Source organism: Loxodonta africana, chromosome 21 (assembly GCF_030014295.1).
Source record: "Loxodonta africana isolate mLoxAfr1 chromosome 21, mLoxAfr1.hap2, whole genome shotgun sequence".
NCBI classification, from domain to species: Eukaryota; Metazoa; Chordata; class Mammalia; order Proboscidea; family Elephantidae; genus Loxodonta; species Loxodonta africana.
In genome coordinates, this window is record NC_087362.1 from 64,417,126 (window position 1) to 64,442,609 (window position 25,484).

Genomic DNA, 25,484 nt, shown 5'->3' on the forward strand with positions numbered 1-25,484 from the left:
TACCTCTCAATCTTGGAGCGCTTGACTAAAAAAAAAAAAAAGACTAGCCTGATGAAAATGCTGCAATATATTACTCCACACAACCAACATAAGTATGTACTCCAATATTTGCATTTTGTTGGCGATGTTTTCTACTTCTATTTTGGTATCTCCTTTTTGGGACTGGTCTTCAGCAATATTTTTTAAGGCATCTAGAATCTGAGTGTACGATTCCAGGATTGCACTCATTGCTACAGCATGAGCATCCCAAAGTGTATTAGAAAGACATTTTAATACTTGATCATTGCCTAAGTATGTTTTAAGAATGGCCCATCAGTTGGTAAAACCAAAAAAACCAAACCCGTCAATTCTGACTCATAGCAGCCCTATAGGACAGAGTAGAATTGCCCCATAAGGTTTCCAAGGAGTTCCTCGTGGATTTGAACTGCCGACGTTTCGGTTAGCAGCCATAACTCTTAACCACTATGCCACCAGAGTTTCCCATTGGTGAGTAGAGGTGGCAAAAAATGTGCAGAGTAACTGAAAAATAGAAAAAAAAACACAAAAAAACAACTGCTTCCAGACAACAATGTACTGTGCTATGCCCTATAAGATTAATTGAATGTGCAGCACATGGTATGAAAATGGCATATTTGTTACATTTTAAAATTTTTTGTTGCATGCCTTTATGACACCCTGACATATTGGAAGCATTGTCATAGGACTGACCTTATCACTTAGAAAAATCAATTTTGCAAACTTCACACAAATAGTGAAGTACTTCATCTCCAGTTTCTTCACTGATATGACTTCTTAAACTAATAAATCAGTAGACAGTTTTTCCATCTGTTGGAGATACATATCTTAAAACAATACTTAGCTGATCTGTATGAGAAAGATGAAGAATGGAATCTACAGACAAGCTGAAATATCAAGCTATACTTATTTTACTGAAAATAGTTCATCAAACTTTATCACTTATTTAAGTTTATTAATTCTTCACATGTTGTTTTAGACATATACGATGGGTTGCCCTTTCCTGTGTTGCCATATTTTGAGATGTGATCTACTAAAAATGCATCAAACTGAACAACAAGTTCAAATAAACCCAAAACTTTCCATTTCGTGGAGACCCAAACACTTCATTTTTTCCTCAGAAAGATAGCCCACATTCAGCAGTTGTTATGATGACAGCAAAAACGTGTTGCAAAACAGTTCTCTAATACTGACATTCTTCATTAATTTTTTTTTCCAGTTCATGAATTAAGCCAAAACCATGTCTTTGGTTTAAACATGACAACATATAATCTCTGTGAATTGTACTGTTTTTATGATTATCAATCATATTTGAGTTGAGTCAATTGCTAAATCCATCTGTAGGAAACCAAAAATTAAGTAATTTAGGAATGAATAGTTTGCAAACAAAATAATATACAGAGCCGACTCATGGGGAATACAGTAGCCACTCCCTCTTATAATTTTCACCATTAGCTTTGCCCTCTAGGCATATAACCTGGCTACAGAACCTTGCTTGCTTTCCATCCAGAAATTTTTGACATAAATTTTCAAATGGTCCACTGCGGTGTTAAGAGTTACTAGGCCCTCATTTGATCCAATAATTTATATCATTAGAAGAAAAATGATTTCACAAAGCTAGATCTGTATTTCTATTATTTATGGGGCTGCAGATATGACAATTTCCATTCTAAAATAGTTTCACTTTCTACACCATTACTAATTTTTTTATTACAGCAAGGACTGGATGCACAATTTGGAACAAATTCTTTTATATCCATATTGCTATTAGTAATTTCAGCACTAGTGGTCCTAGTACAAATATTTGCATCCATTAAACTTGAGTGTTCAACAGAAGAAGTCTCTTCTGATTCATTATGTTTTAAAAAGGAAGTTAATTTTGGAATTGTCTTTAGGGATTCACAAATCCTTTTCATTTTATCTTCTACGAGTTTTGGTTTTGCACTCCACTTAGTTGTTGTTATTTCATTTTACCTGGATATAAAATTATGTCACTTCTTAAATTTGGTTCTACTGAGGCAAATAAACTTGAATAACCAAAGATAAGTAAAATTTATAAATTAAAGTTTACATTAGAAGTTGGACATTAACACAAAAATTTATATTTGAGAATTATTGAGTAAAAAAAGTTGATTTGGACATAATTTTGTTCTTTGGGTTTGAGAGAGTCAGAAGAAATAGCACATACAAGGCAGTTGGAGATAATTTCGTTCATTTGTTGCATGATGTTTGTTGGTGGGCCCTTTGCAGATCTCCATGAGTGTTCTTCATCTTGAAATAATACTTAAAAACTTGCTCACTCACTTTCCGTCTTTTGATGCTGCATCTTCACAGTTCATTGGACTACTGCTGACACTCGAAGGGGGAGAGAGCGATTCCAAAGAGCATGATACAAATTCAAGGGTATGCTCAATGTGAAGATGTGTTTTGGTTTGCTATGTATAGGGGCAGATACGTCATGAATCACGTGACTATAGGCGGCTGGTGTGTTCTCACGTGGTCCATGAGAAAGAACTGAATGTGACGTTATACTCAATCTGTCCAAGATGAAGAGGAAAATATAATTGTTATCTCATACAAAATTTATAAAATGGTATCAATTTCATTAACTGCCCTGACAGTTTCCTTCTACTATGGTGCTCACTTTTCCTTGTGTCCTGTCTGTTTGGCATCTATGGGTCTCTGCTTTGGACAACTAGTACACCTGTTTTATTGATGCCCTAAGCATGTGCTTATCTTGCTTAATTATTGGGTAATCCATCCCTGGCCACAACCCATCTGTCAGTGGAGTCTTATGTCTTGCTATGATGCTAAACAGGTCTCAGCAGTGCTTCCAGACTAAGATGAACTAGGAACAAAGACCTAGTGATCTACTTCCAAAAATCGGCTAATGAAGGCCCTGTGGATTATAATGGTCTGACCCTCAACCGATCATGGGGATGGCACAGGACTTGGTAGTGTTTGGTTCTGTTGTGCACGGGGTCACCATGAGTTGGGGCCGATCTGATGGCGGTGAGGACAATAACAACAAAGCACTCACCTTGAAAGACAGATTTTCAAATAGGACAGTCTAAGAAACCGCAAGTACCTGTAGAGAACTCCATATATAACCAAGTCCCAGACCAGATGAGAGAATTTGGCCCTGGCCATTGACCTAATGCAATTTTAAAATGATTGAGTTTATAGGAAATAATAAACTGGAATCACTATGAGCCAGGCACTCTGCGAAGTGCATTGCATTTGGTCCTCTTGGCAGTCCTATGGTTGGCATTAATATCCCCATTCAACAGATGAGAAAAGTGTGGCTCTGAGGGGTCAGGGTTGCCCAAGTCCTGTGGAGCCAGGACTTCAGTTCAGGATTTTCCAAATCTAAGGGTCTTAACTGCCACACGTTTCTTGAAAACACACATCTCACATTCACAGGCTGATTGTGCACGTTTGGAGGTGTGTGGCCCACCCAGAGGCATTACTTAAAATAGGGATGAATAGAAAACCCACCAGAAAGTCTACACCAGCATCTTGGTGGATAACAGAGTGCCAAGAAACGCTGGGTTGCCACAGGCCTGGCAATCAGCGCAGGCTGAGTTCATCTAAGCCAGCGGAGTCTTCCAGGACAGACAGTCAGTGCCGCAGTTGACTTTCACCCACCCTCTGCAGTCGGCTTCTCGTTGTGATTATCCTGTGCAGGGATGGCATGCGTGCCGCAGATAAGCAAAGACAGGATATAGAAACCATCCTCTGATTTCTCCCCCTCCCTCCTCATCCCCCCTTCAAAGCAAATTGCAAAAAGCAGGTCTGTTCTGATCAGGCATTAAAATGTCATCAGAACGCATAATTCTGATCAACTTAATCCTGCAGCCTGCTGCCAAGGGCTGCATCAGCATCTCAAACTTGGGGTCCTGGGACAACCACCATGGTCTTCTGTTGTTACCAATTGTCTTATTTGTTTGTTTGTTTTCAAGCACATTCAAATGGAATAAACACATCAATGCCAGAGGCAAGATTGTCAATTATTTCTGTGATCTTTCATTTTCAGTGGGTAGATAGTAAGTTTGTTTGTTGAGATGCATTTTTCCTGGTCTGCAGAAGTCCTGTTTTCTTTGGGATGACTGGGGGAGGGTAAGGAGGCCACTGTTTCCCTTGATTTTTTTTTTTTTTTCCTTTTGCAGTTGTTTTGGAGAACAATTTTCTCTGACATGTAGCTGGTTGTTTTATGGCTTTAAGAAATATATTGGTTTATTCATCTGTTGCAACTATAATAATATTGCCATTGCAGTCCAAGTCGGTAATAAATCAGGCCATTCCTTTCCGCTCTATACAAATAATTAAAATAAAAATCGACTCTGCCAGTGGGTTTATTCTACAAGCTGAGTAGGATTGTGTGCTGTAAGTCTAGAAATTTTGGTTGACACAGGACCGTATATCTTAAAAATAAGAAACCAAAAGATGGGGAAATAAGGCCTTATTTCATTATGTGCAATTTGTAACATTTATCTTGAAGATGAAGTTGCTTTCCTCAGCTGCCTATTAACTAGGAGCCAGAATTCGAACACCATGGGGAGTTCATGGTATCACATCTTCCTCTCCCTCCCCACTTTCTTCCTTACATCATTAAAAACCAAGTTGAGGTTCATTATTGTATCTCTGGAAACAAGGGCCTGTGATTTACGTATGCATGCTTGCATGTATATTTTTATTCATATTCTAACTTTTTCCAGAAAAGAATTAAGGCAGCTGGAAAAAATACATAACTCAAAATAAAATAAAAATGAATAAGTCAGAAAAACTGGCGGAAAGGGGGAAATAGGTTCAGAATTAAAATAAATGCATGAGATGGAGCCACAAAATGAATGCTATGAAGTCTGGTATATTGCTAGAGGGGGACCATGCGTTTGGCTTGGAGGTTCGTGGCAGGATTTGTACCATAATTCCCAATGACCGTTAAATTAGAAACACATCAATCACTCAGGAGAAGCCAAACTGTGCTTGGTGTTGATACCAGAGAGACATTTCCTCTTTGGGTTCTCATCAAGAGGATACCGTAACTCAGAGACAAGAGTCTTCAACAGCAGCCTTAAGTAAACACTATCAATTAATTGGGCTTTTCCTTATTCTTGCCTCTCCCTGTAGGCTAAGGGCTGAGAGCATGAAGCAAAAGCATTTCAACAGTGGCCATGACGGAAGCCTAGACTGGCAGTTCTCTCTTGCCCGTGCTTAAGCCAAGGAGAGATCTTAGCACACCAAAGCAATGGTTCTCAAACTTCACTGTGAATAAAATTCACCCAAGAAGCTTGTTACAAAGAAAAGCTGTCAGGCCTCCCATCCTTCCCCCCTGTGTGAGGATAGGCCAGGTTATGCTGTAGAAATGGAGTCCATTGGTGGTGTAAATGGTTAAGCGCTTGACTATTAGCTGAAAGGTTGAGGTTCAAACTCACCCATAGGCATCCCGGAAGACAGGCCTGGCAATCTACTTTAGAAAGGTCACAGCCTTGAAAATCCTATGGAGCAGTTCTACTCTGCACACATGGGGTTGCCATGGGTCAGTCTCGACTTGATGACAACTGACAATAACATCAGCGTGCTACAGAAACGAACAGCTCTGAAATCTCAGGGGCTTAAAACAACAAAGGCTTACTTCTTGCTCATGCTACATAATCATTACAGGTGAGTTGAGGAAGGGAGGGTGGTCTCTGCTCCATGGTCTCTGCACTCAGGCATCCAGGCCAAAGGAGGCTCCCCCTCCATGCTTCCATGATTGCTGAGCCAGATAAAGATTGTAGCAAATTATACATTGGCTCCTAAAGCTTCTACGGATACATGCTATTTGCCAGCCCATTTCATTGGTTAGAACAAGTCACATGGTTGTGCCTAACTTCAAAGGGGGCGCGGGAAAGTACAACCCTACCTTGTGCCTGGAAGAAGAGAACCCGTATTTTTAATGGGAACCTCAGGACCTTCCAAAGCAGATAGCCTTTGGACCACATTTTGAGAACCACTGGCCTAGAGAAATGGCTGGCTAGTGTATCCCTCAGGAGACCTTCCATAAATACTTCCCTGAGTTGGGCTTTAGATTTTGCTGAGTGGTGGTGCGTTTGAGGTAACACCCTGACAACTCCCTGGCTTGTAGCTTTTCTGTGGAAGTACTTAAGCTATGAAATTTTTTTCCTCCCCATTTTATTTATTTATTTATTGTGCTTTAGGGAAAGTTTACAAATCTCTCCTCCCTATATTTCCCGTGTCCATTCAACCAGCTCCTGTTCTCCTTTGCCTTCTCATCTTGCCTCCTGACAGCAGCTGCCCACATAGTCTCATGTGTCCACTTGAGACAAGAAGCTCACTACTCACCAGCATCATTTTCTGTCTTATAGTCCAGTCCAATCCTTGTCTGAAGAGTTGGCTTCAGGAATGGTTCCAGTCTTGGGCTAACAAAGGGTTCGTGGGCCATGACTTCCAGGGTCCCTCTAGTCTCAGTCAGACCATTAAGCCTGGTCTTTTTACGAGAATTTGAGATCTGCTTCCCACTATGAAATGTCTTTGACAGCCATATATTCTTGAGGGTAAAGCTGAAGACCCTAATAAGAACACATGCCTGATTTTAAGATGACTTCACCTCCAAAAGGAGCCCTGGTGGCACAATGGTCAAACGCTCAGCTACTAACTGAAAGGTTGATGGTTGGAACCTACCAGCAGCTCCATGGGAGAAATACGTGGCAGTCTGCTTTCATAAAGAACTCAGTCCTGGATACCCTATGGGGGCAGTTCCACCCTGTCCTAAAGGGTTGTTATGATTCAGCATTGACTCGATGGCAACAGGTTTGTTTTTTTGTTTTTCACCTCCAAAGGAAAGTAGACCATGAGAATACTCATACGCTGGGCCAAGGTTTTTGTAAAAAAAAAAAAAAATTTTTTTTTTTTTGGCTCTATAAGTACTTACCTTAAGGTCCTGGAGCTCTGTACCATAGACCAGAGTTTTTTAGCCAGATGTGAGTTGGTAGAATCACCTGCAACTCTGTGGGAAAAAATAATATGCCTGGAAAATCTAGGCTGGTTCCTGGACTTGCGGTTTTTTTTTTTTAAGTTTCCGGAGGTGATTCTGAAGCATCCTCCTGGTTAAGAAGCATAAATATTGAGCTTGGAAAAACAAGTGAAGCTCTTACAAACAAGTGCCTACCTCTACTATAAAACAGCTCGCTGAAATCCTCAGGATTTGCTTAATTTTTATTTTGCTGACTTTTAAATTTTTAAATTCAAGTGATGCATGAACGTAGTTAAAGATAATTTAGATTATAATGAAAATTGTCAATCCTGCTTCCTAGAGGCAAATACTTCTGGTATTTACCTCCATATCTCTAAAATGCTCATACTGCCACTTCTTTATTTGCCACTCTTAGAGATTATGTAGAGCAGTGCTATCCAATTGAAATATAATGAAAACTACATATGTAATTTAAAATTTTCTAGTAGCCACATTCAAATAAAGTAAAAAAGGATAGGAGAAATTAATTTTAATAATATATTTGTTTAACTGATGTATCCATGATATTTTTATTGCAACATGTAATCAACATAAAAATTGTTAATGAATTACTTTACATTCTTTGTTTATACTGTCTTTGAAGTCCAGTGTGTATTTTATACTTATAAAAAAGCAAAAACCAAACCTGCTGCCTTCGAGTCGATTCCGACTCATAACGACCCTATAGTGACTCTATAGGACCGAGTAGAACTGCCCCATTGGGTTTCCAAGGAGTGGCTGGTGGATTCGAACTGCCAACCTTTTGGTTAGCAGCCCTAGCTTCTCACCACTGCGCCACCAGGGCTCCATTAGCATGTCTCAATCCTCACTAGTCAAGTTTCAAGTGCTTAAGAGCTCCGTGTGGCCACTGGCTTCCGTATTGGACAGCACAGACCTAGAGACTTCCTGTTATGGCAGATGAATATTTATCTCTCATGCAGGATAAGAACTTGAGAACCTGTTTTTCTTAATAGTTTTCTCCATAAACTGATACAATGTATAGTAATGAACGGTAGCGAAATAACCAGTCCAAACCTGTGGCCATCCAGTCAACTCTGACTTTTGGTGACCCTGTATGTTCAGAGTAGAATTGTGCTCCACAGGGTTTTCAATGGCTGATTTTTTGGAAGTAGATCTCCAGGCCTTTCTTCTGAAGCACGTCTGGGTGAACTTGAACCTTGAACTTCTGTTAGTAGCTGAGTGCCTTAACTGTTGGCACCACGCAGGGACTCCTAACTGAAAGATTAAGAAGGTAAGGAAAGGCCTGGTGATCTATTTTTGAAAAATCAGCCACTGAAAGCCTAACAGAAACATGTGGGGGTGAACGTAGCTATGGTTAAATCAGTCCGCTCCTTATGGAGATTATAGGACTGAGAGACTTGAATTTGGAGTTTGTCAAGAAGGAAATGGGCATATATTTGGCTCTTCCCTAAATTAATTATTCTTTCGTTTGGGGGACTAGGGATTAACATTTAAAAGAAAAACAGAGTTTTATGCTGTTTCACTGCCTATTTAACTTGGGTTTAATAGCAAGGAGCTATAGTTCAGAGAAATTCCCTAGTGGCAAATTGTTAGCACTTGACTGTTAACTGAAAGCTTGGGTGTTTGAGCCCACCCAGAGGTGCCTCGGAAGAAAGGCCTGGAGATCTTCCTAAAGGCCACGGGCTTGGAAATCCTATGCAGCAGTTCTATTTTGCATACTGAGGGTCACCATAAGTCGGAATTAACTCCATGGCAACCAACAGCAACAGAATTCAGAGCATGGCCATGGGTTCACTCGGGCTTAGCTGTGAATCCTGGCTCTAGGATCTACAACTGGACAGGTTACTTGGCCTCTTGAAGTCTCAGTTTTCTTCCCCGTAGATTAGGGATAATGCTAATAACTATGACTGAATTTTTATGAGGACTTAATGAGCCAGTACATGCATAGCACATAGAATAGTGTTAGGCAATGTTTAAATGCTCATTACAGTCACACCTTGTTCTTTTGCACTTCGTTTCATTGCACAGGAAACTCTTGTGGCACAGGGGTTAAGGGTTCAGCTGCTAACCAGAAGGTCAGCAGTTTGAATCTACCAGGCACTCCTTGGAAACCCTATGGGGCAGTCCTACTCTGTCCTACAGGGTTGCTATGAGTCAGAATCGACTGGACCGCGAAGCATTTGGTTTTAATTGCGTTTCACAGATATAGCATTTTTTACACATTGAAGGTTTGTGGCAACCCTGCATTGAGCAGGCCTATCAGTGCCATTTTCCAACAGCATGTACTCACTTTGCACCTCTGTGTCACATTTTGGTAATTCGCACAATATTTCACACTTTTTCATTATTATTATAACTGTTGTGATAATCTGTGATCCGTGATCTTTGATGTTACTATTGTAATTGTAATTGTTTTGGGGTGCCACAAGCCATGCCCACATAAAATAGCAAACTTAATTGATAAATGTTGTGTGTTTCTGACTGCTCCTTCGACTGGCCGTTCCCCCATTTCTCTCCCTCTCCATGAGACTTGACAGTATTGAAATTAAGCCAATTAATAAGCCTACAATGGCTTCTAAGTATTCAAGCGAGAGGAAGAGTTGTGCATCTCTCACTTTAAATCAAAAGCTAGAAATGATTAAGCTTAGTGAGAAAGGCATGTCGAAAGCTGAGATAGGCTGAAAGCTAGACCTCTTGGGCCAAACAGTTAGCCAAGTTGTGAGTGCAAAGGAAAAGCTCTTAGGGGAAGTTAGAAGTACTTTTCCAGTGAATACATGAATGACAAGAAAATGAAACAGCCTTATTGCTGATGTGGAGAAAGTTTTAGTGGTCTGGGTAGAAGATCAAACCAGCCACAACATTCCCTTAAGACGAAGCCTAATCCAGAGCAAGGCCCTCACTCTCTTCAATTCTATGGAGAATGAGAGAGGTGAGGAAGCTGCAGAAGAAAAGTTTGAAGCTAGCAGAGGCTGGTTCATGAGGCCTAAGGAAAAAAGCCATCTCCATAGTATAAAAGTGCATGGTGAAACAGCGAGTGCCAACGTAGAATCTGCAGCAAGTTATCCAGAAGATCTAGCTAAGATAACTGATGAAGGTGGCTACACAAAATGTAGACGCAACAACCTGATATTGAAAGAAGATGCTATCTAGGACTTCCATAGCTAGAGAGAAGTCAATGTGTGGCTTCAGAGCTTCAAAGTACAGTCTGACTCTCTTGTTAGAGACTAATGCGGCTAGTGGCTTTAAGTTGAAGCCAATGCTCATTTGCTGTTCCAAAAATCCCAGGGCCTTTAAGAATTATGCTAAAACTCTACTTGTGCTCTATAAATGGAACAACAAAGACTGAATGACAGCGTATCTGTTTACAACATGGCTTACTGAAAATTTAAGCCCACTGTTGAGACCTACTGCTCAGAAAAAAAAGATTCCTTGCAAAATGTTACTACTCATTGACAATGTACCTGGTCACCCAAGAGCTCTGACATACAAGGATATTAATGTAGTTTTCATGCCTGCTAACAACATCCATTCTGTAGCCCATGGATCAAGGAGTAATTTCTTCTTACAAGTCTTATTATTTAAGAAATACATTTCATAAGTCTATAGCTGCCATAGGTAGTGATTCCTCTGATGTATCTAGGCAAAGTAAATTGAAAACCTTCTGGAAGGAATTCACTGTTTTAGATGCCATTAAGAACATTTGTGATTCATGGGAGGAGGTCAAAATATCAACATTAACAGGAATTTGGAAGAAGTCAATTCCAACCCTCACGGAAGACTTTGAGGGGTTCAAGACTTCAGTGGAGGAAGTAACTGTAGACGTGGTGCAAACAGCAAGAGAACTAGAATTAGAAGTGGAACCCGAAGACGTGACTGAACTGCTACAGTCTCATGATAAAACTTCAATGAATGAGGAGTTGCTTCTTATGGATGAGCAAAGAAATTGGTTTCTTGAGATGAAATCTACTCCTGGTGAAGAAGCTGTGAATATTTTTGAAATGACAGCACAAGATTTTAGAATATTATATAAACTTTGTTGATAAAGCAGTGACAGGGTTTGAGAAGATTGACTCCAATTTGGAAAGGAGTTCTACTGTGGGTAAAATGCTATCAAACAGCATCACATGCTACAGAGAAATCTTTCTAGAAAGGAAGAGTCAATTGATGCAGCAAACTTCCCTGTTGTCTTATTTTAAGAAATTGCCACAGCCACCCCAGCCTTCAGCAACCACCACCCTGATCAGTCAGCAGCCATCAACACTGAGGCAAGACCCTCTACCAGCAAAAAGATTATGGCTCACTTAAGGCTCAGATGATGGTTAGCATTTTTAAAATTAAGATAACGTACTTTTTTTCCAACATAATGCTATTGAGGGCTTAATAGTCTACTGTATAGTGTAAACATAACTTTTATACGCACTAGGAAACCAAAAAGTTCATATGACTTGCTTTATTGGGATATTCACTTTATTGTGGTATCCTGGAACCGAACCCACAATATCTCCGAGGTATGCCTGCTCTTGGACAGTAATAATAATTACTATAATAATAATGCTATAGACATGAAATGCAAACAGAGTCTCTAGGCTTAGTAAATGATGGTATTTTTTCTGAACTTCTTTTTTTTTTTTGAGGTATCATCCCCTGTTGCAATTCATTGCACTGGACTGCATTAATCATACCCTGCTTTGTTCTTACTGACAGTAATGAATAGTAACTGATACAAACCAGCCTGCTAGGTCACTGATGAGGTGGCCACAAATGCTCTTTTCCAAGGCAGTCCTTAATTATCTTTTGTGTGTGAAATACCACATGCTGTAATGCCTCTAACGGGAAATCTGCTCTAGGTTACAATACCAGGTGAGTTTTTAAACAATGTCTTTGATTGATTTCTCCTATGTAAATCTCAGGGGGAGGTTTGATTTCAGTCGTTGTTCCTTACTTACCATTTTAATTTTTTAATTGGGTAACTTCCTAACTCTCTCTTTCCATCTCATTTTTCTACTATTACTCGTGTCAATGATGCCAGCCGTCCTTTGGGGGGTCTGGGGATAGTTGTGTGCTCAGTTACTTGAAGGCATCAAAACTCCAAACAGTAGTGATGTTTACACACCTAGCTTGAGGCTATAGATGCAGCCCTGTTATATTCAAATGCTGTTTTTGGCACATTGTAAACTAGTATTAAATCTAATGGAGTGTTATAACTTCGAAAAGTCTGGGAAATATTCCCTTGAAGGTCAGGTTTTAGCCCTCTCAACCACCCAAGACACATCTGGAAACATAGGTGTAGGTGAAAGCCTCTCAGCTGCCAAGACCACAGTTGCTGCCAGTCACAGTCACTTTATCCAGAGGAAGAGGGCAAGATTTTTCAAGAGGCATTGACTTACCTGTGAACCTAAGGAAAGGGCTGGCAAACTCTTTCTGTAAAGGGCAGATGGTAAATATTTTATGCTTTGTGGGCAATAAGACCTCTGTTGCAACTACTCAGATTGGCTGATACAGAGTAAAAGAAACCTTAGACAATGGGGAAAGGAATGAATGTGACTGTGTTCCAATAAAACTTTATTTACAAAAACAAGCAGTGGGTCAGATTTGCCCCATGGCAGTAGCTTGCCAACCCTGATCTAAGATAAGGTGGCAGATTAGAAGTAGCAAGGCAGGGGGAGGGCAGCAAGGAGGGATGGCTATTGGACAGAAGGTTAAAATGACATCCTCAAGGCAGACAGAATGATATAGTTAGTGCTCCCACCTGGGTCCTTCAGTGTAGGGGCAAATGGTCTTGGGAACATCACGACATGATCTTAGATATGATAACAGATTCATAATGATGATCCCAAGTTCTCCAGGAACTATTAAAATATGTTCTGTGTATTCTGGTTACAAAGGCAAGCAATTAGGATAAGTATTTGAGAGAGTTCTACCAAACGGAAAAGAATTTTTTTTAAAAAAAAGGTTTTTGGCACTTATGGTTGTAAGCATCAGCTATTTGAAAAACTCTTAGGGAATTCTCCGTTTTCTGAAAAAGATTGCCCTTGAAGTGCTGCTGTATTTTATCTTTTGCACTTTAAGCTGGAGACTAGCTAACGAGGTCAACTTTCTACAGGGATCTTTGGACAGCTTCTCTGTGGGGCTTTAGGAGAAAATTTGAAATGGATGTTGCTTCCATTTTTCAAGCAATCTATGTAGAATGAGAAAATGTATTTTATGCGCTTGTAATTCACGCTGACTGCCGAAAAACTGTTATCCTAGGTAAAGAAGTATCTTAAACCCTTCTGCTAATCTTGGTGGGTGGGGGATAGAAATCGGCTGTTTTCAGCTTGGGATCCTGGGGATACATCACCCTTCAGCTGTCGGGCTGCTGCTGAATTGATGCCTTTGAGAATTTTTCCAGTAAAATTTTCAGGACTCTTTTCAAGGACGGAAATTCTGTAACTCTCCATTCAACAGATTCTAGCTCTTTCTGCCTTTGCTCTGAATCATTCTGTATTTATTGTTATTGATAAGGGACATTAATAACGGCTGGGATTTATTCTATCTCTCCCTTAGATATAGTTTACATTCAAGTTATAAAATATGAATTTGTACAGACAGCTTAGAAATTTTCCTGTGCTCTTTATAAAATCTCTCAGCTTTTGACCCTCAGGGGTTGGCCATCAAGGAAAACTAAAGATTAAAAAAAAAAAAAATTTCAAAAGATATCCTGACTTTACCCTTTGCAACAGTGTTTCTTACCTATGAGTTTATTATTATAAGTTTGCAATAGTACTGTGAAGTATTTCATGAGGTTAGTACTGGGACCTCAGAGCCAGACTCCACAGGTACAAATCCTGGTTTCATAGCTTATCACTATGTGACATGAGGTAAATCACATAACCTCTAACCCTGCTTTTTATTTGTGTTATGGAAACTGTAATTATATATAGAGAGTTGTGTTACTGTTGTCGTTGTTATTAGGTGCCATCAAGTTGGCTCTGACTTATAGTCACCTTAAGGGCAACAAAATGAAACACTGCCCAGTCCTGCTCCATCCTCACAATCCTTGTTATGCTTACGCCCATTGTTGCAGCCACTGTGTCAATCCATCTCGTTGAGTCTTCCTCTTTTTTGCAGACCGTCTCCTTTACAAGCATGATGTCCTTCTCCAGGGGCAGTTCCCTCTGATAACATGTCCAAAGTATGTTTAGGGTAGTTGTGGGGATTGAATGAGTTAATACTCATGAAGTGCTTAGTACCTCGTGGGGCTGCCAACTACAGACATGCACGTTGAACTGCCCAGCTCCAGGGGGCACCAGTCACGTAGTTGAAAATGCAACATGGCAGCTCTGGTGCAAAGTCAGTGCTTGATATATGAAGCTGCTATTATTATTATTTCTAACAAGAATAATTATTATTATTACAGATGAAAAACCCAAGGCACACAAAGGTTGTAAAACTTATCTATGATTCTTTCTGCAAAAAAACCATCATCGCGTGGTAACAACTACCAGAATTCCAGCATAACTTCACCAACAATTCTGGCATATTTAATCTTAGATTTCAGCTGTTGGATTAAGATAACCAAGCTTGGGTCGGATTTTTTTTCTCTGTGAATTTGATTCTTCTTTGGCCTGATTCCAAGGTTTTCCTCCAGAAGCCCTTTAGCCAGTCTATCATATGCCCAGTGCTATGTTGTTCTTAAAGTGAAGCTGTGTTCATTCACTCAGGAAGCACTATTAACTATCAACTTGGTTGTGACACTCTTTGAAGCGTAGAGAATATGAAGATGACTAACATGGTATTTCAAGGGGCTCAAAGCCCCATGGAGAGGCAGACAGGTAACCAGGTCATTGGAGCAGGGTGAGAAATACACTGGAAGAGTAAGTCATTAATTCATTAATTCACTTTTTTCTTTTTTCATTCATTGCTGTCTATGAACTAGGCACTTATGTTGTGGCAGGGGAATAAGACCTAGCCCATTCCCTAAAAGAGCACAGGGCAGGCTTCCTGGAGTCGATGAACTTGGTACCCCCTCTTGCAGAACAAGGAGAAGCATGCTGGGAAGACAAGCAAGAGAACAGTGCAGTCAGTAGCTGGAGGAAAATCAAAGTGCTTTGGAAGGGGCTGAGTGCTTGGTGTCAGGCCCATGGTGGCGGTGATGTCCTAGCCATACCACTTACGAGACCTGTAATTTTGGCCAAGCCTCTTTCCATCTCTGAATCTCAACTTCCTCAACTGCCCAAACGGGAGAAATAATCTTCCCTCCATTAACAACCCTGTAGCTGTTTGAGAGTTCTGAATGAAATTCGTATGTAAAATTTCTTTGGAAAGTGGAAAGAGTAAAAACCTCAAAATCCGTTGCCATCAAGTCGATTCCGACTCATAGCGACCGTAAAGGACAGAGTGGAGCTGCCTCATAGGGTTTCCAGGGAGCGCCTAGGAGATTTGAACTGCCTACCTTTTGGTTAGTGGCAGTAGCTCCTAACCACTACTCCACCAGGGTTTTTGGAAAGAGTAAAGTGCTACATAAAATAGAAGAGATCATGTATACAAACTCCAATGAACAGTCTCTTAAATGAGTTACCCCAAAAACCTGAGGCAAGGACTTGGGGTCAGGGTGCTCCTAGGAAACTAATGTGAGGCAACAGGGGAATGCAACAGGGAAGGAAGAAAAACCAGTTTAAGGCTGTGTAATTGAGGCGGCTCCTTGTGGGCAATGAGGGTTTGATTCCACCAAGACCTCCTGAAATGCAAACAGGACGCCCTCTGGAAATGTTCGCCCAAAGGATGGGAGGCAGGGGTATTTAGCCACTGATTCTTAACCGTGTATGTAAGGGCCTGTGTCTGGATTATAACGGGCAAGACAAGTATTTTAGGGCATGTCCATAATGTCCAGATATCTGATATGGTTTCTAGCATCACTAATATGCCTCACACCAAAAGCAAAAACAAAAACAAAAAACCCAAAAACCATCCCATTGCCATCGCGTCAATTCCCACCCATAGCGATTCTATAGGACAGAGTAGAACTGCCCTATAGTGTTTCCAAGGAGCAGCTGCTGGATTTGAACTGCTGACCTTTTGGTTAGCCACCGCAGCTTTCAACCACTATGCCACCAGGGTTTCCAATATGCCTCATAGCTATAGGAAAATATTTTCCTTTTTCATCTTTTTTCTCTTTTATTGATAGATTGCCTACTGGGTTAAAGCCACACAAATTAGTGCTATGAATTTGCTAGAAGTAAAAGGCTTTTTTTTACCCCCTCAGTTTTGATGTTGCTTCTTTTGAGATAAACTTTCTCATCCCCAAGCATTCCCAGAAAGGGCTGGCCTGGTCAAGAAGTACATTTGTAATTAAAAAGGAATCGTCTGTAACCAAACTATGATTAGATAGCCAAACAACTTTTGAGTTCAAGTAATTCCCTGATTAAGTAGGAAACAATATGACAGCTTGATGTGGACTGTGCCTGGAATTCTAAATTCTGAAAGCTCTTTGAAGCTTCGACAAATGTGCACTTTATCATAGTAAAACATGCTAAAAGTAATGCAGAATTATATCTATATGTTTCCTACTGGGCCTTGATCATCCAGCAATCCACTATCAAAAGGATGCTAAAAATAGTCTCATCCACAAAGAAGCTCTGAAGTGTGACTTCTGACAAAAACACCACTGTAAGACCCTGCTGTAAATTTGGTGACTTCTGTGCCAATGAAATGTAATTTTCAAGTTCTCTGATTCAGTTTGTCTCTTTAGCATAAGAATCATTCGTTTGCATTTTGAGGACTTAGGTGAGCATGCTTCCGTTCATGATTCTGTTCTAGATGCTTTTTTATAAGCCCAGGTACTGCTGTCTTCCAAGTTTAGCATCTTTGAAGATGAATATAGGAAGGTAGGAAATTTAGGCTGGGTGTGTGACCTAATTATTTGGGATTTCTGGATGTGGCAGCTGTTCATAACTTCAGCTGCTTCCGCTGAAACAATTATCCACAAGCCCTCATTCCTAACTCTTCAGCATCCCTAAGTAGGCAGTTATCGCCACTAATTAGCTGAGTGATCTCCAGCAAGCCACGTTATAGATGGAAAAATTGAAGGTCAGGGTGGAAAATGTTAATAACAATGCTGTCCTCATAGCTGTAAAGCACCTATTATGGAGCTTCACAGGCAGCAAGCATTCATTCAAGAAGTGTTTTTGAGCATCTGTGGTGTGCCTGGCACTGTTCCAGAGGCTGAGGTTACAGTGGTGTCCAAGGCAGACAAAAGCCTACAGTCTAGGAAAGGGAGATGGACAAGAGCACGCACAGAAATGAGGATTTCAGGTGGTACTGTGGCTTAGAAGAAGCAGAGTGGTCTAATAGACAGGGACTTCTGAGACTTCTTATCCAGGGGAGTCTCTCTGAAGAGGGAATATCTAAGCAGACACCTGAATGGCAAGGGGTGTACCATGGAAAGATCTGTGGGCCAAGCACCTCGGACAGAAGGAAAACAAATTCAAGACCCTAAGTGAGACATGAACTTGGCTTCTTTGAAGGAGAGCAAGGAGTGAAGTGAGCCAGGGGAGAGTGGTTCAGAGTAAGTCACAGAGTTAGGAAGAATCTAGATTGTGGAGGGCCTGGAAGACATTGGTTTGGATTTTGTTCAAAGTGTGATGGGAAGCCTTTGTAAAGTTTTAAGCAAAGGAGTGATTCGGTCTGATTTAGGCTTTTATGAGGTCACTCTGGATGTTGTGTGAATAACAGAGCCTGGGTAGGGACACAAGAGTAGAGCTGGGGAGGAGAAAACCGAGAAAGATTGGTGCCTTAGCTATCTAGTGCTGCTATAACAGAAATACCACAAGTAGATGACTTTAACAAACAAAAGTTTATTCTCTCACTGTTTAGGAGGCTAGAAATCTGAATTCAGGGTGCCAGCTCACAGGAAAGGCTTCTTCTCTCTATTGGTTCTGGAGCAAGGTCCTTGTCATCAATCTTCCCATGGTCTAGGAACTTCTCAGCCTAGGGACCCCGGGTCCAAGAGGCACACTCTGCTCCTGGAGCTTCTTTTTTGGTAGTATGAGGTCCCCCTCCTCTTTGCTTAATTCTCTCTTCTATATCTCAAAAGAGATTGACTGAAGATATAACCTAATGGTGTAGATTGAGTCTTGCTTCATTAACATAACTGCCTCTAATCTTGCCTCATTAACATCATAGAGGTTAGGATTTACAACACACGGAATAATCACATCAGATCACAAAATGGTGGACAATCATACAATACCGGGAATCATGGTCTAGCCAAGTTGACACACGTTTTTGAGGGACACAATACAATCCATAACAACTGGCCACTGAGATTAGACAAAAATTAGCAGAATATGGTGTCATTGAAGCCAAGAGAATGTTTTCAACATATTGAGAGTGATCAACTGTGTCAAATGCTATTAAGGGGTAGAGAAGCTCTGGAAAGAAAGAAGAACATTGGTTGGAGCTGCTCGCTACTGCCACTCACAGCAGACATTCAATACCTAAAATGGTTACTATCATATTTACTAGATTCTCAAAGATCAAACTTAGTTCTTTTTTTCTTTGAACTGCCTTTTAGAACCTTATGAAACAGGACCTTCATATTGTATTCCTGGAAAATGTGGAATCCATTCCCTTGAATTCCTAGTATCAAAAACCAAACCCGCCGTTGCCATCGAGTCAATTCCAACTCATAGTGACCCTATAGGACAGAGTAGAACTGCCCCATAGGGTTTTCAAGGAGTGGATTTGAACTGCCAACATTTTGGTTAGCAGCCGTAACTTTTAACCATCTTGGTTGAATGTAGTTTGATAAGTCTTTCCTTCAGAATCAGGACTTGTCTTGTAGCAGAGAATTTCTGGACATTGGAAAGAGAAGACACCTCAGTAAAGCTGCAGTTTAGTTCTAGAAAACGTATCTTCCTTTATAATACCCATAACAATGGCTATTCTAGAAATTGGTGCCAAGGTAGCGTTAAGGTCTCCCAACAATAAAGTGGCTTGAGTTTCTTAAACACTACTCTTCCACCAAGGCAATGCTTTTCTGAAGACTTGCATTTTACAGGCACAAAGAAACATCAGGCATTTGAGACACCACACTATTTAAGGATGTATGCGAGCTTACCTTTCTTTAGGTGTCTACCTACAAAATGAGATTTGAGGCAGAATTTCTTCCCCCAAGCCTGAGGGTCTGTTTAGATCATGCAGAAAATGTTAATATAGTGGAAGTGAAGAGGTTCCTGGAACAGGACCTTTCTCCAGTTCTTCTCGAATTTGGTCCTTCTGCTATATAATAAACGAATATGACCACTTCTTGGCCTTAGAGAATGTTCCAGGCAGCCCATCCGAGCTATTTTAATGTCTTCTCTTATTGTAGTCTTTCAAGAAATATCATTATCACATTCCTTTTTTAAGATGAGGAAATGGAGTCAAATGGGAAGCCAATTGTTAAGACCAATTTGTCGCTTTTGGGAAAGTCTTGTTATGGTAGCTGAAGTGAGTTACTAAGCAATTATTTAAGGATACGTACTGAAATCCTCAACACTATGCAGGATTTAATTTTTATTAGTTCAGATTAGAGAAATGTTTCAAACCATTTCTAAGCACTCGACTCTGACTGATGCTTTTGTTGCTTCCTTGAGCTTTGGCATGTCTCATGCTTCCATACCGAAGATTTTTGCCCTTACGCTCATTGTGATAAAGATTTGGTTGAAAGAGATGAGTATGTGTGTGTATATGTTACATGAATGCTTTAACCAAAGGAATCAGTTTCAAATTGCCCACTGGACTTACATGAGTTTTATCTGTTTTACTAATTGTGTTGCAGCCGGACTTAAAAATTTTAAGAGTCACATACCATTTTCAGTACTTGGGGTAGTGTGGCAAGTGAAAACTACTCTCTCTCCAACACTGTCCATGGCTTGCAACATTTTTAGGCCTCCATTCCTGTTTTTGATGCTATTCTTGTGAAAGCAGTGTAGCTCAAGCTGCAAAAACACCCTTGTCCAACCCCTTCTTTCTGCATGTTGTATGCAGAACTTTGATGTTTCTGAATAGGTGGAGAAAGAGACTGACAGCTGAGGCTGGGGCTCTAGTTTAGGAGTTGTGGGTGGTGGAGGAAAGGCTGGCTGTTTTCCTGACAGTTCAACTCTTAGGTCATAGAGTTGAGTCACAGGGAGTGAAGGGAAGTTAACATTTTCTCTTGCCTTCTTTCCAGCTAACCATCTTCTTTTGATTCAAAGAATATGTATGTGTTTCTAAATTGATCTCATGTAATGATACAGTAATGATGGCCAGACTTTGTCTCACATACTTTGGACAAGTTATCAGGAGAGACCAGTCCCTGGAGAAGGACGTCATACTTGGTAGAGCAGAAGGTCAATGAAAAAGAGGAAGGCGCTCAATGGGATGGACTAACTGACACAGTGGCTGCAACAATAGGCTCAAGCAAGGGAACAACAATGAGGACCGCGTAGGATTGGGTGGCGTTTCGTTCTGTTGTATGTAGGGTCGCTGTGAGTTGGAACTGACTTGCTGCCACCTAACAGCAACAACAACAATGATACAGCAAGAATCAGCGCCTCCTGTCTTTGGGCCTATGCCACGAAAACCGAACTAGGTGCTGTTGAGTTGATTCTGGCTCATGGTGACTCCATGTGTTTCAGAGTAGAACTATGCTCCACAGGGTTTTCAGTGGTTACCGTCTTTTGGAAGCAGATTGCCGGGCCTCCCTTCCAAGGTGCTTCTGGATGGATTTGAAACTACCAGCCTTTGAGTTAGTAGCCGAGCGCTTAACTGTTTGTGGAAGACACCATAGGCCTTTTGTGTACCTTTGTGGGCATTTTATTGGGAGATTTGGAGTATGTGTATCAGGTCTATCTAGTCAGCTCATTGAACCAGGAAGTCCATGGAAAGAAAGTAAAACCCTCCAGAGGGGTACATGGTGCTCCATTTGACCTCAGATTCTGCTGCAGAGAAAACTGTGCTGAGATGTCAGAATTAAAATAATATATAAATACTGCATCAAGTATAACTTAGCAAGAAACGTTGTACATTAAGGCAAACAAAAATTTTCTCCTTACTGTTCAATACTGTGCTAACTAAAAGGTTGAAATACAGATATACTTTGTTGTTGTTTTTTGTTGTTAGGTGCCGTCGAGTCGGTGCCGACTCATAGCGACCCTGTGCACAACAGAATGAAACACTGCCCGGTCCTGCGCCATCCTTACAATCGCTGCTATGCTTGAGCTCACTGTTGCAGCCACTGTGCCAATCCACCTTGTTGAGAGTCTTCCTCTTTTCTGCTGACCCTGTACTCTGCCAAGCATGATGTCCTTCTCCGGGGACTGATCCCTCCTGACAAACATGTCCAAAGTATGTAAGATGCAATCTCTCCATCCTTGCCTCTAAGGAGCATTCTGGCCGTACTTCTTCTAAGACCGTTTGTTCGTTCTTTTGGCAGTCCGTGGTATATTTGATATTCTTCGCCAACACCACAATTCAAAGGTGTCAATTCTTCTTCGGTCTTCCTTATTCATTGTCCAGCTTTCACATGCATATGATGAGTTTGAAAATACCATGGCTTGGGTCAGGAGCACCTTAGTCTTCAAGGTGACATCTTTACTCTTCAACACTTTAAAGCGGTCCTTCTCAGCTGATTTACCCAATGCAATGCATCTTTTGATTTCTTGACTGCTGCTTCCATGGCTGTTGATTGTGGATCCAAGTAAAATGAAATCCTTGACAACTTCAATCTTTTCTCCATTTATCATGATGTTGCTCATTGGTCCAGTTGTGAGGATTTTTGTTTTTCTTTATGTTGAGGTGCAATCCATACCGAAGGCTGTGGTCTTTGGTCTTCTTTAGTAAGTGCTTCAAGTCCTCTTCACTTTCAGCAAGCAAGGTTGTGTCATCTGCATAATGCAGGTTGTTAATGAGTCTTCCTTCAATCCTGATGCCCCATTCTTCTTCATGTAGTCCAGCTTCTCGTATTATCTGCTCAGCATACAGATTGAATAGGTATGGTGAAAGAATACAACCCTGACGCACACCTTTCCTGACTTTAAACCAATCAGTATCCCCTTGTTCTCTCTGAACAATTGCCTCTTGATCTATGCAAAGGTTCCTCATGAGCACAATTAAGTGTTCTGGAATTCCCATTCTTCGCAGTGTTATCCATAGTTTGTTATGATCCACACAGTCGAATGCGTTTGCATAGTCAATAAAACACAGGTAAACACCCTTCCGGTATTCTCTGCTTTCAGCCGGGATCCATCTGACATCAGCAATGATATCCCTGGTTCCACGTCCTCTTCTGAAACTGGCCTGAATTTCTGGCAGTTCCCTGTTGACATACTGCTGCAGCCGTTTCTGAATGATCCTCAGCAAAATTTTCCTTGCGTGTGGTATTAATGATATTGTTCTATAATTTCCACATTTGGTTGGATCACCTTTCTTGGGAATAGGTATCAATATGGATCTCTTCCAGTCTGTTGGCCAGGAAGCTGTCTTCCATATTTTTTGGCATAGACAAGTGAGCACCTCCAGCGCTGCATCTGTTTGTTGAAACACCTCAATTCATATTCCATCAATTCATAGCTTCTTTTAAATGTCCTTGATTTTTAAAGGCTCTCCTGATCATTCGTTCAGTTTTTGTTTTTTTTTTTTTTAGTATCTATCTGAGTGTTCCTCATTAAAAAATCAGGATTTATGTTTCATGTTCATGGATTGGGAGATTTAATATTGCTAAGATGTTAATATCTCCCAAAGTGATCTATAGATTCAATGCAATCTTGATCAAAATTTCAACATCCTTCTTTACAGAAATAGAAAAACCAGTCCTCAACTTTATATGGAATGGCAAGAGGCCCCAAATAGTTATAGCAATGTTGAAAGAGAAGAACAATGTAGGAGGACTCACCCTTCCTGATTGTATAACAATAGACACATAGACCAATGGAATAGAATTGAGAGTCCAGAAATAAGCCCACACATCCATGGTCAACTGATTTTTGACAAGGGTGCTAAGTCCATGTGATGTGGAAAGAAAACTGTCTTCAATAAATGGTGCAGGGAAAATTGAATTTTCACTTGCAGAAAAATGAAACACCATCCATACCTCACATAAACAAAAACAAATTCTAAATGTGCAAACTGAAACCATAAATTTCTTATAAGAAAAAGCGAGGGTAATGCTGTCAGGTCTAACTTTCAATAATGGATTATCTAATATAATAACAAAAGCACAAACATCAAAAGATAAAACAAATAAATGAGAGCTTATAAAAATTAAAAATTTTTGTTCATCAAAAGACTTTACCAAAAAAGTGAAAAGACAGGCTACCAATTGGGACATTATCTTTGGAAACCATATATCTGACAAGACTCTAATAACAAAAACATGTATAAAACTTTGAAAACTTAACGGCAAAAAGAAAAATAACACAATCATAAAATGGGCAAAGGACTTGAATAGACATTTCATCAAAGAGGACGTTCAAATGGCCACCAAACACATGGTGTTTCCAAACACATAAAAAGATACTCAGCGTCATCAGCTGTCAGAGAGATGCAAATCAAAACCACAGTGGAATACCATTTTACTCCCGCTAGGATGGCCAAGATAAAAAAAAAAAAAATGTTGATGAAGACGTGGGGAAATTAGAACCCTTATTCATTGCTGGTAGAAATGCAAAATGGTATAATTGTGAAAAACAGCATGACAGTTCCTTAAAATATTAAAAATAGAGCTACCACATGGCCCAGCAAATTCACTCAGAAGAGACTCAGAAGAGAATTGTACCCCAATGTTCACTGAAGCGCTATTCACAAGAGCCAAAATGTGGAAACAACCTAAACGCCCATCGACAGATGAATTGATAAACAAAATATGATACATACATACAATGGAATGCTAGTCAACCAGCAGGAGAAATGAAGTCTTGATACGTGCTACAATATGGATAGAGCTGGAAGACATTATACTGAATGAAATAAGTCAATCACAAAAGGACAAATACTGTATGACTTCATTTATGTAAAAAGACAATAAAAGGCAAATGTACAGAGACCAAAGTTTATTAGTGGTTAGCAGGGGTAGGAAAGAAGGGGAAGAGTGGGTTAATGGCGATGGAAATATGTTGATTAAGGGTAGGTTTGCACAATCGATTATTGCAATTGCTGTCAATAAGTTGTACACTCACAAAGAGATGAATTGGCAAAAGTTGTGTGATAGATACATTCACAACAACTATTAAAAAAAAAAGTAGCTGCAGAGGCTTATGTACAAGCAAATACCTCATGGGATTTGATTCCTTGGTTTGGAGGTTTAGAGTTGGGTTTCATAGGGCATCGCAGTTAATCAGCCTAATAAAGTGTTTAGCGCCTCTGTTCTACCTCCTAGTTCTTTGCGTAGTGCCTGGGGTCTTAAAAGCTTGCAAGTGGCCATTCAAGGCACAACAATTGGTCCCTATTCACCTGGAGCAACAAAGGAAGAAGGAGAGTCAGGAATAGGAGGAGAATATGGAATGCATGGCTAATTGCCTCCATGAACATCTGCCTCCTTTGCCATGAGACCAGAAGAACTGGATGGTGTCCAGCTACGATTACTGAACATTTTGCTCAAAGATTCCATGGAAGAATCCTGATCAAAAGGAGGAAAATGAAGAACAGAATTTCAAATTCTCATGGAATCCAGAATTTCTGGAGCCATGGAGGGCGGATGAACCCCTGAAACTATCGCTCTGAGACAATCTTTAAATCTTAAACCCTGAGACAATCTTTAAATCTTAAACCAAAAATATCTCCTGAAATCATCTTAAAACTGAACAATGGTTTTGGTTAACTAGTTAAAATGTAGGCCTTGAGCATTATGCTCTTTTAGGAACTATCTATATGGAATCAAATTGACAACAGCAACTTGAAAGATTAGATAGGAACCTTAGAGGGCAGTGACTTTATGTTAAGGAGAGAGGAACAACTTAGAAAAAGAGGGCGAGAATGATTGCACAACTTGAAGAATGTAATCAATGTCACTGAATTGTACACATAGAAACTGTTGAATTGGTGTATGTTTTGCTGTGTATATTCTCAACAACAGCAAAATAAATAAAATGTAGAAAAGAAAATCAGGATTTGAGAAATGGTAGGAGAATTGAAGTTTAAAGAACGTTCAAAAGCCCTCAAATATTTCACTTTCTGAGTCTCTCTCCCTGTTTCTAAAGGTGCCTATAATTGTGGCCCTTTGTTCCCGTGTTTTTTGTTCAAGGAATATCCCCTCATACACAGAGCCCTTGTGGCCTGCCTCCGGCTTGTGCTGAGAGAAGCTCTCCCAAGCTAGAGATCTGTAGGCACTCCGAGCGCAACGCATGATATCAAATGATCAATCACGCAATCATTTTTACTGTCATTAAAACCTCTTTGTGGGTGATCACTGTTCTTTCTTCACATGAGATAAAAATTAAAGACAGGTTGAATAAAAAATAATTGCTCTCCATTT